At 44.2% G+C, this 16,190-nt stretch overlaps 6 non-coding genes across 6 annotated transcripts; all 6 read right to left on the minus strand.

The window, feature by feature from the left end:
- Positions 1 to 1,283: 1,283 nt before the first annotated feature.
- trnaf-gaa (transfer RNA phenylalanine (anticodon GAA)) lies at positions 1,284 to 1,356 on the minus strand. The gene has a single exon. It is a non-coding gene; the product is annotated as a tRNA-Phe (tRNA).
- A 2,117-nt stretch (positions 1,357 to 3,473) lies between these two features.
- Positions 3,474 to 3,546, minus strand: trnaf-gaa (transfer RNA phenylalanine (anticodon GAA)). The gene has a single exon. It is a non-coding gene; the product is annotated as a tRNA-Phe (tRNA).
- Positions 3,547 to 5,871: 2,325 nt separating this feature from the next.
- trnaf-gaa (transfer RNA phenylalanine (anticodon GAA)) lies at positions 5,872 to 5,944 on the minus strand. Its single transcript has one exon. It is a non-coding gene; the product is annotated as a tRNA-Phe (tRNA).
- Positions 5,945 to 8,269: 2,325 nt separating this feature from the next.
- On the minus strand, positions 8,270 to 8,342 carry trnaf-gaa (transfer RNA phenylalanine (anticodon GAA)). Its single transcript has one exon. It is a non-coding gene; the product is annotated as a tRNA-Phe (tRNA).
- Positions 8,343 to 10,064: 1,722 nt separating this feature from the next.
- trnaf-gaa (transfer RNA phenylalanine (anticodon GAA)) lies at positions 10,065 to 10,138 on the minus strand. The gene has a single exon. It is a non-coding gene; the product is annotated as a tRNA-Phe (tRNA).
- Positions 10,139 to 11,893: 1,755 nt separating this feature from the next.
- Positions 11,894 to 11,966, minus strand: trnaf-aaa (transfer RNA phenylalanine (anticodon AAA)). The gene has a single exon. It is a non-coding gene; the product is annotated as a tRNA-Phe (tRNA).
- Positions 11,967 to 16,190: the final 4,224 nt, after the last annotated feature.

Genomic DNA, 16,190 nt, shown 5'->3' on the forward strand with positions numbered 1-16,190 from the left:
AGGTAGTGGGATCGATGCCCACATTCTCCAAAAAACACTTTTCTTTTGTGGATCCAAGAACGTTCCAGTTCACACTTCATGCAGCTTTGTCTAACAACAACCTACTGTCATGTAACAATGACAAGCAACTTTCATGTAACACTGATGTCACAATGTCGGATGTAAAATGAATGACATGACTAACTTTCAGAGGAGCAGTAGGCACACACAATTGATGCCCACAAACAAAGCTGTGGGAAGTTTCCTTGAAGCCAAAGCAGAGGATAAATATACAACTGGTGTTATTAGCACCACGCTCTAACCAACTGAGCTAACCGGCCGCTTGTTATGGAGAGAAATTTTTAGGATGCACAGAGCCTCGGCCAGTGCTGGCGCAAAAACTAACAAGTCCACCAACAGCATAGCCTGACAAGACTAGACCCTCTTGGTTGCTCCTTGTGGCATTTCAAAAAGGATGGGGAATTAGCTCAAATGGTAGAGTGCTTGCTTAGCATGCGAGAGGTAGTGGGATCGATGCCCACATTCTCCAAAAAACACTTTTCTTTTGTGGATCCAAGAACGTTCCAGTTCACACTTCATGCAGCTTTGTCTAACAACAACCTACTGTCATGTAACAATGACAAGCAACTTTCATGTAACACTGATGTCACAATGTCGGATGTAAAATGAATGACATGACTAACTTTCAGAGGAGCAGTAGGCACACACAATTGATGCCCACAAACAAAGATGTGGGAAGTTTCCTTGAAGCCAAAGCAGAGGATAAATATACAACTGGTGTTATTAGCACCACGCTCTAACCAACTGAGCTAACCGGCCGCTTGTTACGGAGAGAAATTTTTAGGATGCACAGAGCCTCGGCCAGTGCTGGCGCAAAAACTAACAAGTCCACCAACAGCATAGCCTGACAAGACTAGACCCTCTTGGTTGCTCCTTGTGGCAATTCAAAAAGGATGGGGAATTAGCTCAAATGGTAGAGTGCTTGCTTAGCATGCGAGAGGTATTGGGATCGATGCCCACATTCTCCAAAAAACACTTTTCTTTTGTGGATCCAAGAACGTTCCAGTTCACACTTCATGCAGCTTTGTCTAACAACAACCTACTGTCATGTAACAATGACAAGCTACTTTCATGTAACACTGATGTCACAATGTCGGATGTAAAATTAATGACATGACTAACTTTCAGAGGAGCAGTAGGGACACACAATTGATGCCCACAAACAAAGCTGTGGGAAGTTTCCTTGAAGCCAAAGCAGAGGATAAATATAGAACAACAACTTATGCCGAAACCCAGGATCGAACCAGGGACCTTTAGATCTTCAGTCTAACCCTCTCCCAACTGAGCTATTTCGGCAAGTCACTAATATTAATTATGTGGCACACTTGACCATACACATGCAAGTGACTCACGATTTTGACCGTCAAAATGTACCTCAGGGCCAGTACGGGGATCGAACCCACGACCTTGGCGTTATTAGCACCACGTTCTAACCAACTGAGCTAACCGGCCGCTTGCTACGGAGAGAAATTTTTAGGATGCACAGAGCCTCGGCCAGTGCTAGCGCAAAAACTAACAAGTCCACCAACAGCATAGCCTGATAAGACTAGACCCTCTTGGTTGCTCCTTGTGGCAATTCAAAAAGGATGGGGAATTAGCTCAAATGGTAGAGTGCTTGCTTAGCATGCGAGAGGTAGTGGGATCGATGCCCACATTCTCCAAAAAACACTTTTCTTTTGTGGATCCAAGAACGTTCCAGTTCACACTTCATGCAGCTTTGTCTAACAACAACCTACTGTCATGTAACAATGACAAGCAACTTTCATGTAACACTGATGTCACAATGTCGGATGTAAAATGAATGACATGACTAACTTTCAGAGGAGCAGTAGGCACACACAATTGATGCCCACAAACAAAGCTGTGGGAAGTTTCCTTGAAGCCAAAGCAGAGGATAAATATACAACTGGTGTTATTAGCACCACGCTCTAACCAACTGAGCTAACCGGCCGCTTGTTACGGAGAGAAATTTTTAGGATGCACAGAGCCTCGGCCAGTGCTGGCGCAAAAACTAACAAGTCCACCAACAGCATAGCCTGACAAGACTAGACCCTCTTGGTTGCTCCTTGTGGCATTTCAAAAAAGATGGGGAATTAGCTCAAATGGTAGAGTGCTTGCTTAGCATGCGAGAGGTAGTGGGATCGATGCCCACATTCTCCAAAAAACACTTTTCTTTTGTGGATCCAAGAACGTTCCAGTTCACACTTCATGCAGCTTTGTCTAACAACAACCTACTGTCATGTAACAATGACAAGCAACTTTCATGTAACACTGATGTCACAATGTCGGATGTAAAATGAATGACATGACTAACTTTCAGAGGAGCAGTAGGCACACACAATTGATGCCCACAAACAAAGATGTGGGAAGTTTCCTTGAAGCCAAAGCAGAGGATAAATATACAACTGGTGTTATTAGCACCACGCTCTAACCAACTGAGCTAACCGGCCGCTTGTTACGGAGAGAAATTTTTAGGATGCACAGAGCCTCGGCCAGTGCTGGCGCAAAAACTAACAAGTCCACCAACAGCATAGCCTGACAAGACTAGACCCTCTTGGTTGCTCCTTGTGGCAATTCAAAAAGGATGGGGAATTAGCTCAAATGGTAGAGTGCTTGCTTAGCATGCGAGAGGTAGTGGGATCGATGCCCACATTCTCCAAAAAACACTTTTCTTTTGTGGATCCAAGAACGTTCCAGTTCACACTTTATGCAGCTTTGTCTAACAACAACCTACTGTCATGTAACAATGACAAGCAACTTTCATGTAACACTGATGTCACAATGTCGGATGTAAAATGAATGACATGACTAACTTTCAGAGGAGCAGTAGGCACACACAATTGATGCCCACAAACAAAGATGTGGGAAGTTTCCTTGAAGCCAAAGCAGAGGATAAATATACAACTGGTGTTATTAGCACCACGCTCTAACCAACTGAGCTAACCGGCCGCTTGTTACGGAGAGAAATTTTTAGGATGCACAGAGCCTCGGCCAGTGCTGGCGCAAAAACTAACAAGTCCACCAACAGCATAGCCTGACAAGACTAGACCCTCTTGGTTGCTCCTTGTGGCAATTCAAAAAGGATGGGGAATTAGCTCAAATGGTAGAGTGCTTGCTTAGCATGCGAGAGGTAGTGGGATCGATGCCCACATTCTCCAAAAAACACTTTTCTTTTGTGGATCCAAGAACGTTCCAGTTCACACTTCATGCAGCTTTGTCTAACAACAACCTACTGTCATGTAACAATGACAAGCAACGTTCATGTAACACTGATGTCACAATGTCGGATGTAAAATTAATGACATGACTAACTTTCAGAGGAGCAGTAGGGACACACAATTGATGCCCACAAACAAAGCTGTGGGAAGTTTCCTTGAAGCCAAAGCAGAGGATAAATATAGAACAACAACTTATGCCGAAACCCAGGATCTAACCAGGGACCTTTAGATCTTCAGTCTAACCCTCTCCCAACTGAGCTATTTCGGCAAGTCACTAATATTAATTATGTGGCACACTTGACCATACACATGCAAGTGACTCACGATTTTGACCGTCAAAATGTACCTCAGGGCCAGTACGGGGATCGAAACCACGACCTTGGCGTTATTAGCACCACGTTCTAACCAACTGAGCTAACCGGCCGCTTGCTACGGAGAGAAATTTTTAGGATGCACAGAGCCTCGGCCAGTGCTAGCGCAAAAACTAACAAGTCCACCAACAGCATAGCCTGATAAGACTAGACCCTCTTGGTTGCTCCTTGTGGCAATTCAAAAAGGATGGGGAATTAGCTCAAATGGTAGAGTGCTTGCTTAGCATGCGAGAGGTAGTGGGATCGATGCCCACATTCTCCAAAAAACACTTTTCTTTTGTGGATCCAAGAACGTTCCAGTTCACACTTCATGCAGCTTTGTCTAACAACAACCTACTGTCATGTAACAATGACAAGCAACTTTCATGTAACACTGATGTCACAATGTCGGATGTAAAATGAATGACATGACTAACTTTCAGAGGAGCAGTAGGCACACACAATTGATGCCCACAAACAAAGCTGTGGGAAGTTTCCTTGAAGCCAAAGCAGAGGATAAATATACAACTGGTGTTATTAGCACCACGCTCTAACCAACTGAGCTAACCGGCCGCTTGTTACGGAGAGAAATTTTTAGGATGCACAGAGCCTCGGCCAGTGCTGGCGCAAAAACTAACAAGTCCACCAACAGCATAGCCTGACAAGACTAGACCCTCTTGGTTGCTCCTTGTGGCAATTCAAAAAGGATGGGGAATTAGCTCAAATGGTAGAGTGCTTGCTTAGCATGCGAGAGGTAGTGGGATCGAAGCCCACATTCTCCAAAAAACACTTTTCTTTTGTGGATCCAAGAACGTTCCAGTTCACACTTCATGCAGCTTTGTCTAACAACAACCTACTGTCATGTAACAATGACAAGCAACTTTCATGTAACACTTTTCTTTTGTGGATCCAAGAACGTTCCAGTTCACACTTCATGCAGCTTTGTCTAACAACAACCTACTGTCATGTAACAATGACAAGCAACTTTCATGTAACACTGATGTCACAATGTCGGATGTAAAATGAATGACATGACTAACTTTCAGAGGAGCAGTAGGCACACACAATTGATGCCCACAAACAAAGATGTGGGAAGTTTCCTTGAAGCCAAAGCAGAGGATAAATATACAACTGGTGTTATTAGCACCACGCTCTAACCAACTGAGCTAACCGGCCGCTTGTTACGGAGAGAAATTTTTAGGATGCACATAGCCTCGGCCAGTGCTGGCGCAAAAACTAACAAGTCCACCAACAGCATAGCCTGACAAGACTAGACCCTCTTGGTTGCTCCTTGTGGCAATTCAAAAACGATGGGGAATTAGCTCAAATGGTAGAGTGCTTGCTTAGCATGCGAGAGGTAGTGGGATCGATGCCCACATTCTCCAAAAAACACTTTTCTTTTGTGGATCCAAGAACGTTCCAGTTCACACTTCATGCAGCTTTGTCTAACAACAACCTACTGTCATGTAACAATGACAAGCAACTTTCATGTAACACTTTTCTTTTGTGGATCAAAGAACGTTCCAGTTCACACTTCATGCAGCTTTGTCTAACGACAACCTACTGTCATGTAACAATGACAAGCAACTTTCATGTAACACTGATGTCACAATGTCGGATGTAAAATGAATGACATGACTAACTTTCAGAGGAGCAGTAGGCACACACAATTGATGCCCACAAACAAAGATGTGGGAAGTTTCCTTGAAGCCAAAGCAGAGGATAATTATACAACTGGTGTTATTAGCACCACGCTCTAACCAACTGAGCTAACCGGCCGCTTGTTACGGAGAGAAATTTTTAGGATGCACAGAGCCTCGGCCAGTGCTGGCGCAAAAACTAACAAGTCCACCAACAGCATAGCCTGACAAGACTAGACCCTCTTGGTTGCTCCTTGTGGCAGTTCAAAAAGGATGGGGAATTAGCTCAAATGGTAGAGTGCTTGCTTAGCATGCGAGAGGTAGTGGGATCGATGCCCACATTCTCCAAAAAACACTTTTCTTTTGTGGATCCAAGAACGTTCCAGTTCACACTTCATGCAGCTTTGTCTAACAACAACCTACTGTCATGTAACAATGACAAGCAACTTTCATGTAACACTGATGTCACAATGTCGGATGTAAAATTAATGACATGACTAACTTTCAGAGGAGCAGTAGGGACACACAATTGATGCCCACAAACAAAGCTGTGGGAAGTTTCCTTGAAGCCAAAGCAGAGGATAAATATAGAACAACAACTTATGCCTAAACCCGGGATCGAACCAGGGACCTTTAGATCTTCAGTCTAACCCTCTCCCAACTGAGCTATTTCGGCAAGTCACTAATATTAATTATGTGGCACACTTGACCATACACATGCAAGTGACTCACGATTTTGACCCTCAAAATGTACCTCATGGCCAGTACGGGGATCGAACCCACGACCTTGGCATTATTAGCACCACGTTCTAACCAACTGAGCTAACCGGCCGCTTGCTACGGAGAGAAATTTTTAGGATGCACAGAGCCTCGGCCAGTGCTAGCGCAAAAACTAACAAGTCCACCAACAGCATAGCCTGATAAGACTAGACCCTCTTGGTTGCTCCTTGTGGCAATTCAAAAAGGATGGGGAATTAGCTCAAATGGTAGAGTGCTTGCTTAGCATGCGAGAGGTAGTGGGATCGATGCCCACATTCTCCAAAAAACACTTTTCTTTTGTGGATCCAAGAACGTTCCAGTTCACACTTCATGCAGCTTTGTCTAACAACAACCTACTGTCATGTAACAATGACAAGCAACTTTCATGTAACACTGATGTCACAATGTCGGATGTAAAATGAATGACATGACTAACTTTCAGAGGAGCAGTAGGCACACACAATTGATGCCCACAAACAAAGCTGTGGGAAGTTTCCTTGAAGCCAAAGCAGAGGATAAATATACAACTGGTGTTATTAGCACCACGCTCTAACCAACTGAGCTAACCGGCCGCTTGTTACGGAGAGAAATTTTTAGGATGCACAGAGCCTCGGCCAGTGCTGGCGCAAAAACTAACAAGTCCACCAACAGCATAGCCTGACAAGACTAGACCCTCTTGGTTGCTCCTTGTGGCAATTCAAAAAGGATGGGGAATTAGCTCAAATGGTAGAGTGCTTGCTTAGCATGCGAGAGGTAGTGGGATCGATGCCCACATTCTCCAAAAAACACTTTTCTTTTGTGGATCCAAGAACGTTCCAGTTCACACTTCATGCAGCTTTGTCTAACAACAAACTACTGTCATGTAACAATGACAAGCAACTTTCATGTAACACTTTTCTTTTGTGGATCCAAGAACGTTCCAGTTCACACTTCATGCAGCTTTGTCTAACAACAACCTACTGTCATGTAACAATGACAAGCAACTTTCATGTAACACTGATGTCACAATGTCGGATGTAAAATGAATGACATGACTAACTTTCAGAGGAGCAGTAGGCACACACAATTGATGCCCACAAACAAAGATGTGGGAAGTTTCCTTGAAGCCAAAGCAGAGGATAAATATACAACTGGTGTTATTAGCACCACGCTCTAACCAACTGAGCTAACCGGCCGCTTGTTACGGAGAGAAATTTTTAGGATGCACAGAGCCTCGGCCAGTGCTGGCGCAAAAACTAACAAGTCCACCAACAGCATAGCCTGACAAGACTAGACCCTCTTGGTTGCTCCTTGTGGCAATTCAAAAAAGATGGGGAATTAGCTCAAATGGTAGAGTGTTTGCTTAGCATGCGAGAGGTAGTGGGATCGATGCCCACATTCTCCAAAAAACACTTTTCTTTTGTGGATCCAAGAACGTTCCAGTTCACACTTCATGCAGCTTTGTCTAACAACAACCTACTGTCATGTAACAATGACAAGCAACTTTCATGTAACACTTTTCTTTTGTGGATCAAAGAACGTTCCAGTTCACACTTCATGCAGCTTTGTCTAACGACAACCTACTGTCATGTAACAATGACAAGCAACTTTCATGTAACACTGATGTCACAATGTCGGATGTAAAATGAATGACATGACTAACTTTCAGAGGAGCAGTAGGCACACACAATTGATGCCCACAAACAAAGATGTGGGAAGTTTCCTTGAAGCCAAAGCAGAGGATAATTATACAACTGGTGTTATTAGCACCACGCTCTAACCAACTGAGCTAACCGGCCGCTTGTTACGGAGAGAAATTTTTAGGATGCACAGAGCCTCGGCCAGTGCTGGCGCAAAAACTAACAAGTCCACCAACAGCATAGCCTGACAAGACTAGACCCTCTTGGTTGCTCCTTGTGGCAGTTCAAAAAGGATGGGGAATTAGCTCAAATGGTAGAGTGCTTGCTTAGCATGCGAGAGGTAGTGGGATCGATGCCCACATTCTCCAAAAAACACTTTTCTTTTGTGGATCCAAGAACGTTCCAGTTCACACTTCATGCAGCTTTGTCTAACAACAACCTACTGTCATGTAACAATGACAAGCAACTTTCATGTAACACTGATGTCACAATGTCGGATGTAAAATTAATGACATGACTAACTTTCAGAGGAGCAGTAGGGACACACAATTGATGCCCACAAACAAAGCTGTGGGAAGTTTCCTTGAAGCCAAAGCAGAGGATAAATATAGAACAACAACTTATGCCTAAACCCGGGATCGAACCAGGGACCTTTAGATCTTCAGTCTAACCCTCTCCCAACTGAGCTATTTCGGCAAGTCACTAATATTAATTATGTGGCACACTTGACCATACACATGCAAGTGACTCACGATTTTGACCCTCAAAATGTACCTCATGGCCAGTACGGGGATCGAACCCACGACCTTGGCATTATTAGCACCACGTTCTAACCAACTGAGCTAACCGGCCGCTTGCTACGGAGAGAAATTTTTAGGATGCACAGAGCCTCGGCCAGTGCTAGCGCAAAAACTAACAAGTCCACCAACAGCATAGCCTGATAAGACTAGACCCTCTTGGTTGCTCCTTGTGGCAATTCAAAAAGGATGGGGAATTAGCTCAAATGGTAGAGTGCTTGCTTAGCATGCGAGAGGTAGTGGGATCGATGCCCACATTCTCCAAAAAACACTTTTCTTTTGTGGATCCAAGAACGTTCCAGTTCAAACTTCATGCAGCTTTGTCTAACAACAACCTACTGTCATGTAACAATGACAAGCAACTTTCATGTAACACTGATGTCACAATGTCGGATGTAAAATGAATGACATGACTAACTTTCAGAGGAGCAGTAGGCACACACAATTGATGCCCACAAACAAAGCTGTGGGAAGTTTCCTTGAAGCCAAAGCAGAGGATAAATATACAACTGGTGTTATTAGCACCACGCTCTAACCAACTGAGCTAACCGGCCGCTTGTTACGGAGAGAAATTTTTAGGATGCACAGAGCCTCGGCCAGTGCTGGCGCAAAAACTAACAAGTCCACCAACAGCATAGCCTGACAAGACTAGACCCTCTTGGTTGCTCCTTGTGGCAATTCAAAAAGGATGGGGAATTAGCTCAAATGGTAGAGTGCTTGCTTAGCATGCGAGAGGTAGTGGGATCGATGCCCACATTCTCCAAAAAACACTCTTCTTTTGTGGATCCAAGAACGTTCCAGTTCACACTTCATGCAGCTTTGTCTAACAACAAACTACTGTCATGTAACAATGACAAGCAACTTTCATGTAACACTTTTCTTTTGTGGATCCAAGAACGTTCCAGTTCACACTTCATGCAGCTTTGTCTAACAACAACCTACTGTCATGTAACAATGACAAGCAACTTTCATGTAACACTGATGTCACAATGTCGGATGTAAAATGAATGACATGACTAACTTTCAGAGGAGCAGTAGGCACACACAATTGATGCCCACAAACAAAGATGTGGGAAGTTTCCTTGAAGCCAAAGCAGAGGATAAATATACAACTGGTGTTATTAGCACCACGCTCTAACCAACTGAGCTAACCGGCCGCTTGTTACGGAGAGAAATTTTTAGGATGCACAGAGCCTCGGCCAGTGCTGGCGCAAAAACTAACAAGTCCACCAACAGCATAGCCTGACAAGACTAGACCCTCTTGGTTGCTCCTTGTGGCAATTCAAAATGGATGGGGATTTAGCTCAAATGGTAGAGTGCTTGCTTAGCATGCGAGAGGTAGTGGGTTCGATGCCCACATTCTCCAAAAAACACTTTTCTTTTGTGGATCCAAGAACGTTCCAGTTCACACTTCATGCAGCTTTGTCTACCAACAACCTACTGTCATGTAACAATGACAAGCAACTTTCATGTAACACTGATGTCACAATATCGGATGTAAAAAGAATGACATGACTAACTTTCAGAGGAGCAGTAGGCACACACAATTGATGCCCACAAACAAAGCTGTGGGAAGTTTCCTTGAAGCCAAAGCAGAGGATAAATATAGAACAACAACTTATGCCGAAACCCGGGATCGAACCAGGGACCTTTAGATCTTCAGTCTAACGCTCGCCCAACTGAGCTATTTCGGGCAAGTCACTAATATTAATTATGTGGCACACTTGACCATACACATGCAAGTGACTCACGATTTGACACTCAAAATGTACCTCATGGCCAGTACGGGGATCGAACCCACGACCTTGGCGTTATTAGCACCACGTTCTAACCAACTGAGCTAACCGGCCGCTTGCTACGGAGAGAAATTTTTAGGATGCACAGAGCCTCGGCCAGTGCTAGCGCAAAAACTAACAAGTCCACCAACAGCATAGCCTGATAAGACTAGACCCTCTTGGTTGCTCCTTGTGGCAATTCAAAAAGGATTGGGATTTAGCTCAAATGGTAGAGTGCTTGCTTAGCATGCGAGAGGTAGTGGGATCGATGCCCACATTCTCCAAAAAACACTTTTCTTTTGTGGATCCAAGAACGTTCCAGTTCACACTTCATGCAGCTTTGTCTAACAACAACCTACTGTCATGTAACAATGACAAGCAACTTTCATGTAACACTGATGTCACAATGTCGGATGTAAAATGAATGACATGACTAACTTTCAGAGGAGCAGTAGGCACACACAATTGATGCCCACAAACAAAGCTGTGGGAAGTTTCCTTGAAGCCAAAGCAGAGGATAAATATACAACTGGTGTTATTAGCACCACGCTCTAACCAACTGAGCTAACCGGCCGCTTGTTACGGAGAGAAATTGTTAGGATGCACAGAGCCTCGGCCAGTGCTGGCGCAAAAACTAACAAGTCCACCAACAGCATAGCCTGACAAGACTAGACCCTCTTGGTTGCTCCTTGTGGTAATTCAAAAAGGATGGGGAATTAGCTCAAATGGTAGAGTGCTTGCTTAGCATGCGAGAGGTAGTGGGATCGATGCCCACATTCTCCAAAAAACACTTTTCTTTTGTGGATCCAAGAACGTTCCAGTTCACACTTCATGCAGCTTTGTCTAACAACAACCTACTGTCATGTAACAATGACAAGCAACTTTCATGTAACACTGATGTCACAATGTCGGATGTAAAATGAATGACATGACTAACTTTCAGAGGAGCAGTAGGCACACACAATTGATGCCCACAAAAAAAGCTGTGGGAAGTTTCCTTGAAGCCAAAGCAGAGGATAAATATACAACTGGTGTTATTAGCACCACGCTCTAACCAACTGAGCTAACCGGCCGCTTGTTACGGAGAGACATTTTTAGGATGCACAGAGCCTCGGCCAGTGCTGGCGCAAAAACTAACAAGTCCACCAACAGCATAGCCTGACAAGACTAGACCCTCTTGGTTGCTCCTTGTGGCAATTCAAAAAGGATGGGGAATTAGCTCAAATGGTAGAGTGCTTGCTTAGCATGCGAGAGGTAGTGGGATCGATGCCCACATTCTCCAAAAAACACTTTTCTTTTGTGGATCCAAGAACGTTCCAGTTCACACATCATGCAGCTTTGTCTAACAACAACCTACTGTCATGTAACAATGACAAGCAACTTTCATGTAACACTGATGTCACAATGTCGGATGTAAAATGAATGACATGACTAACTTTCAGAGGAGCAGTAGGCACACACAATTGATGCCCACAAACAAAGTTGTGGGAAGTTTCCTTGAAGCCAAAGCAGAGGATAATTATACAACTGGTGTTATTAGCACCACGCTCTAACCAACTGAGCTAACCGGCCGCTTGTTACGAAGAGAAATTTTTAGGATGCACAGAGCCCACAACAAAGCTGTGGGAAGTTTCCTTGAAGCCAAAGCAGAGGATAAATATAGAACAACAACTTATGCCGAAACCCGGGATCGAACCAGGGACCTTTAGATCTTTAGTCTAATCCTCTCCCAACTGAGCTATTTCGGCAAGTCACTAATATTAATTATGTGGCACACTTGACCATACACATGCAAGTGACTCACGATTTTGACCCTCAAAATGTACCTCATGGCCAGTACGGGGATCGACCCCACGACCTTGGCGTTATTAACACCACGTTCTAACCAACTGAGCTAACCGGCCGCTTGCTACGGAGAGAAATTTTTAGGATGCACAGAGCCTCGGCCAGTGCTAGCGCAAAACCTAACAAGTCCACCAACAGCATAGCCTGATAAGACTAGACCCTCTTGGTTGCTCCTTGTGGCAATTCAAAAAGGATGGGGAATTAGCTCAAATGGTAGAGTGCTTGCTTAGCATGCGAGAGGTAGTGGGATCGATGCCCACATTCTCCAAAAAACACTTTTCTTTTGTGGATCCAAGAACGTTCCAGTTCACACTTCATGCAGCTTTGTCTAACAACAACCTACTGTCATGTAACAATGACAAGCAACTTTCATGTAACACTGATGTCACAATGTCGGATGTAAAATGAATGACATGACTAACTTTCAGAGGAGCAGTAGGCACACACAATTGATGCCCACAAACAAAGCTGTGGGAAGTTTCCTTGAAGCCAAAGCAGAGGATAAATATACAACTGGTGTTATTAGCACCACGCTCTAACCAACTGAGCTAACCGGCCGCTTGTTACGGAGAGAAATTGTTAGGATGCACAGAGCCTCGGCCAGTGCTGGCGCAAAAACTAACAAGTCCACCAACAGCATAGCCTGACAAGACTAGACCCTCTTGGTTGCTTCTTGTGGCAATTCAAAAAGGATGGGGAATTAGCTCAAATGGTAGAGTGCTTGCTTAGCATGCGAGAGGTAGTGGGATCGATGCCCACATTCTCCAAAAAACACATTTCTTTTGTGGATCCAAGAACGTTCCAGTTCACACTTCATGCAGCTTTGTCTAACAACAACCTACTGTCATGTAACAATGACAAGCAACTTTCATGTAACACTGATGTCACAATGTCGGATGTAAAATGAATGACATGACTAACTTTCAGAGGAGCAGTAGGCACACACAATTGATGCCCACAAACAAAGCTGTGGGAAGTTTCCTTGAAGCCAAAGCAGAGGATAAATATACAACTGGTGTTATTAGCAACACGCTCTAACCAACTGAGCTAACCGGCCGCTTGTTACGGAGATAAATTTTTAGGATGCACAGAGCCTCGGCCAGTGCTGGCGCAAAAACTAACAAGTCCACCAACAGCATAGCCTGACAAGACTAGACCCTCTTGGTTGCTCCTTGTGGCAAATCATAAAGCCTGGGGAATTAGCTCAAATGGTAGAGTGCTTGCTTAGCATGCGAGAGGTAGTGGGATCGATGCCCACATTCTCCAAAAAACACTTTTCTTTTGTGGATCCAAGAACGTTCCAGTTCACACTTCATGCAGCTTTGTCTAACAACAACCTACTGTCATGTAACAATGACAAGCAACTTTCATGTAACACTGATGTCACAATGTCGGATGTAAAATGAATGACATGACTAACTTTCAGAGGAGCAGTAGGCACACACAATTGATGCCCACAAACAAAGCTGTGGGAAGTTTCCTTGAAGCCAAAGCAGAGGATAAATATACAACTGGTGTTATTAGCACCACGCTCTAACCAACTGAGCTAACCGGCCGCTTGTTACGGAGAGAAATTGTTAGGATGCACAGAGCCTCGGCCAGTGCTGGCGCAAAAACTAACAAGTCCACCAACAGCATAGCCTGACAAGACTAGACCCTCTTGGTTGCTTCTTGTGGCAATTCAAAAAGGATGGGGAATTAGCTCAAATGGTAGAGTGCTTGCTTAGCATGCGAGAGGTAGTGGGATCGATGCCCACATTCTCCAAAAAACACATTTTTTTGTGGATCCAAGAACGTTCCAGTTCACACTTCATGCAGCTTTGTCTAACAACAACCTACTGTCATGTAACAATGACAAGCAACTTTCATGTAACACTGATGTCACAATGTCGGATGTAAAATGAATGACATGACTAACTTTCAGAGGAGCAGTAGGCACACACAATTGATGCCCACAAACAAAGCTGTGGGAAGTTTCCTTGAAGCCAAAGCAGAGGATAAATATACAACTGGTGTTATTAGCAACACGCTCTAACCAACTGAGCTAACCGGCCGCTTGTTACGGAGATAAATTTTTAGGATGCACAGAGCCTCGGCCAGTGCTGGCGCAAAAACTAACAAGTCCACCAACAGCATAGCCTGACAAGACTAGACCCTCTTGGTTGCTCCTTGTGGCAACTCAAAAAGGATGGGGAATTAGCTCAAATGGTAGAGTGCTTGCTTAGCATGCGAGAGGTAGTGGGATCGATGCCCACATTCTCCAAAAAACACTTTTCTTTTGTGGATCCAAGAACGTTCCAGTTCACACTTCATGCAGCTTTGTCTAACAACAACCTACTGTCATGTAACAATGACAAGCAACTTTCATGTAACACTGATGTCACAATGTCGGATGTAAAATGAATGACATGACTAACTTTCAGAGGAGCAGTAGGCACACACAATTGATGCCCACAAACAAAGCTGTGGGAAGTTTCCTTGAAGCCAAAGCAGAGGATAAATATACAACTGGTGTTATTAGCACCACGCTCTAACCAACTGAGCTAACCGGCCGCTTGTTACGGAGAGAAATTGTTAGGATGCACAGAGCCTCGGCCAGTGCTGGCGCAAAAACTAACAAGTCCACCAACAGCATAGCCTGACAAGACTAGACCCTCTTGGTTGCTCCTTGTGGCAATTCAAAAAGGATGGGGAATTAGCTCAAATGGTAGAGTGCTTGCTTAGCATGCGAGAGGTAGTGGGATCGATGCCCACATTCTCCAAAAAACACTTTTCTTTTGTGGATCCAAGAACGTTCCAGTTCACACTTCATGCAGCTTTGTCTAACAACAACCTACTGTCATGTAACAATGACAAGCAACTTTCATGTAACACTGATGTCACAATGTCGGATGTAAAATGAATGACATGACTAACTTTCAGAGGAGCAGTAGGCACACACAATTGATGCCCACAAACAAAGCTGTGGGAAGTTTCCTTGAAGCCAAAGCAGAGGATTAATATACAACTGGTGTTATTAGCACCACGCTCTAACCAACTGAGCTAACCGGCCGCTTGTTACGGAGAGAAATTGTTAGGATGCACAGAGCCTCGGCCAGTGCTGGCGCAAAAACTAACAAGTCCACCAACAGCATAGCCTGACAAGACTAGACCCTCTTGGTTGCTCCTTGTGGCAATTCAAAAAGGATGGGGAATTAGCTCAAATGGTAGAGTGCTTGCTTAGCATGTGAGAGGTAGTGGGATCGATGCCCACATTCTCCAAAAAACACTTTTCTTTTGTGGATCCAAGAACGTTCCAGTTCACACTTCATGCAGCTTTGTCTAACAACAACCTACTGTCATGTAACAATGACAAGCAACTTTCATGTAACACTGATGTCACAATGTCGGATGTAAAATGAATGACATGACTAACTTTCAGAGGAGCAGTAGGCACACACAATTGATGCCCACAAACAAAGCTGTGGGAAGTTTCCTTGAAGCCAAAGCAGAGGATAAATATACAACTGGTGTTATTAGCACCACGCTCTAACCAACTGAGCTAACCGGCCGCTTGTTACGGAGAGACATTTTTAGGATGCACAGAGCCTCGGCCAGTGCTGGCGCAAAAACTAACAAGTCCACCAACAGCATAGCCTGACAAGACTAGACCCTCTTGGTTGCTCCTTGTGGCAATTCAAAAAGGATGGGGAATTAGCTCAAATGGTAGAGTGCTTGCTTAGCATGCGAGAGGTAGTGGGATCGATGCCCACATTCTCCAAAAAACACCTTTCTTTTGTGGATCCAAGAACGTTCCAGTTCACACTTCATGCAGCTTTGTCTAACAACAACCTACTGTCATGTAACAATGACAAGCAACTTTCATGTAACACTTTTCTTTTGTGGATCCAAGAACGTTCCAGTTCACACTTCATGCAGCTTTGTCTAACAACAACCTACTGTCATGTAACAATGACAAGCAACTTTCATGTAACACTGATGTCACAATGTCGGATGTAAAATGAATGACATGACTAACTTTCAGAGGAGCAGTAGGCACACACAATTGATGCCCACAAACAAAGATGTGGGAAGTTTCCTTGAAGCCAAAGCAGAGGATAAATATACAACTGGTGTTATTAGCACCA

This window comes from Salvelinus alpinus, chromosome 26, assembly GCF_045679555.1.
Source record: "Salvelinus alpinus chromosome 26, SLU_Salpinus.1, whole genome shotgun sequence".
Lineage (NCBI taxonomy): Eukaryota > Metazoa > Chordata > Actinopteri > Salmoniformes > Salmonidae > Salvelinus > Salvelinus alpinus.